This window comes from Anabrus simplex, chromosome 4 (assembly GCF_040414725.1).
Source record: "Anabrus simplex isolate iqAnaSimp1 chromosome 4, ASM4041472v1, whole genome shotgun sequence".
NCBI lineage: Eukaryota > Metazoa > Arthropoda > Insecta > Orthoptera > Tettigoniidae > Anabrus > Anabrus simplex.
This window is the reverse complement of record NC_090268.1, coordinates 147235167-147237782: the sequence shown is the minus strand read 5'-3', so window position 1 is coordinate 147237782 and position 2616 is coordinate 147235167.

Sequence of the window (2616 nt, the reverse complement as noted above, 5' to 3'; positions counted from 1 at the left end):
TCATGGCGAACATAATCGATTGAAAAATCATTACATAATCGATTATTCTAAACTACCTAACACCGCCGTCTCGATCCTAAATAAGACACCGACTCCAATAAATATCAGACCGTAATATCGAAACCAAAATGGCGAACGTCGTGGGCTCAGTAGCTGCCGAATGATGAAGGTCAGAGTAGCACGTAATAACTTCATTTCGACAATAAACCTTAGCATACTAATAACGGTTTTTACGTCCCACTAACTATTGCTCACGGTTTTCGGAGATGCGGGAATTTAGTCCCGCAGGAGTTCTTTTTCCTGCCAGTTAATCTATCGACACGAGGATGACGTATTTGAGCACCTTCAATAACCACCGGACCGAGCCGGGATAAAACCCGCCAAGTAGGTGTCAGAAGACCAGAGCTTCAACCGTCTGAGCCACTCAGTCCGGCGCCTCATTAAATCACTTTCGTTGATACCACTGAAAACCCTACAGGATATCGAGTCCAATCCTCCAGAAATTACGAATTTATCACGTACATATTTTGCCAACGGGGATAATGGAAAATCACTGTTGCACAAATGTAAACGCTACTCATCACATATAATAAATTAGAATCACATATATTCTACTAGAATAGTTCACTTTGTATAGTCACTTTCCAGCTCCAGTAGGCAGTGTACAGTTAGTTCTGGATAAATTGACTACTCCCGAACACCGTAGAAAGAGAAGACAAAAAATGTACCTGGTCGGCTTTCCAGGTCGTTTGCGACTTACCACACATCCTGAACAGAGTTTAAGTGTTACTATTACACCATTGTGAACTGCACATCGAAGTAGGAATGGGGTATATTGAACATCTACAATAATCAAACCATTAGGCGTATAGTTTCCTTCGTTCAGTATTTCATTCCATTTACAATGTTGTGAGAGAAAGAATACACAATCGTGGGGTGGCAAGCGTTGCATCTTCGAGCAAGTTAAATAATAAAGAAGTTACTGCGACCAACAACCGAAAGGAGAAACGATCTAGTGCATTCCTTGACTGACAAGTGTGTCTTAATTACAGTGTGTTCTTGTACTGTGTGTGCAGTTACGGCTGTTTAATAAACGAACTGTGGCTAGTGCCTATCAGAGACAAGGACAGTCCTGTGCGAGTCGAACGAGGAAACTTGCAAACGCGCGGAGCATTATCTCTGTCTCCATCATACACCCTCCCTCTACTTTTCTTCCCTGAAGCAAGACAGCGGTTTGTGCTCTGGCATAGCAAATACGGCGACTTCGTCAATTTGAATCGCGCACCCGGAAGTAACAAATTTACCTTTTTTTTCTCGAAAAGAACATTTTTCTCCGCCAATCCGAGAGCACCATCGTTCTTAATATTACACGAAGAGCATCCTTAAATTCTTGTCGGTGAAGGTCTGATACGCGCTGCATACCGACATACCGGTACGGTATTTCAATATTAAAGTATATTTCGTCTGATGTTAGCAAGCAAGTATCTTACAAAGGACAGAGACAGGAAATATTAGCCAGGATTAACTGATATGTCGTAGCAACAGAATGCCGGATATAACGTGAGGTAAGAAATGGCTTTTCGTGCCCTGAAAAAATTGACAGCCTCTTTGTTTGAAGGAAGAATATTGTGATAAAACCTTTTGGAGACTTCTAGATAGTAGAAGATATGTAATTCGTTCCTTCCAGCAGGATATGTAGTTGACTACGAAGTAAATGATACGCGAGTATTCCACATTTTAAAAATATATATTTGTTCTGACTTCAGCAGTGGCGAAGTTAGGACTCGTGGTCCTCTCTTACACTTAATCACGTAACAGGATAATATACATATAGGATAAATATACTATTCTCTTAAAAACCAAAGATAACTAAGCTAAAGAACAAATTTGGAGAACATAATATGATGAAGAAAGAAAGCATAGGTCAACAACTAAATTAAGAAATCCGGGGCATAAACGTAAAAAGAAAGACAAATTCATAAAGGAAAATAAGTACAAAATGATAAATATAAGCCAATATATAAACAGAGCATAATACATAATAAATTAACGGAATGAAACAAATACAGGCTGACCCAAAAGTCCGTTGACATATGAAGAGGCAATACCTGACTGGATATTGGAGGTAGTGAGGTAATAACTGACACACATTATAAGCAGGACATGGGGTTTTTTGAGACCAAAGTAATGTATACAATATGACCGACAGATGGCGCTGAACAGCAATATGACAGGTACAAATGGCCACACATGCGTGTTATGACAAGAGGTTCTTTTGACACGAACAACAAGTGCACAAACAGGCCAACAGGTGGCGCTGGACAGCAACACGTCAGTGATGCCGCATGAGATCCGTGTATGGTATAAAAGGAGCTGTCGTGAGAGAGGGCATCAGGAAGGAGCAGCTGACTGTCGTAGCGAGAGGTCATACGTGCCTGTCGCTCCGCTGTCTCTCTCCTCTCACCGAGACCTTCAAGACTACGAGACTACACTACCTGTCCCAATCGGTTACCGCTTCTCGGTACCTAGTGTTAGATAGGGAATCTGTAGGCCAGGGACCCGCTTAACAACGGATCATCCCGCGTCTACTAGCTCGCTTTAGAATGTCCCCACACA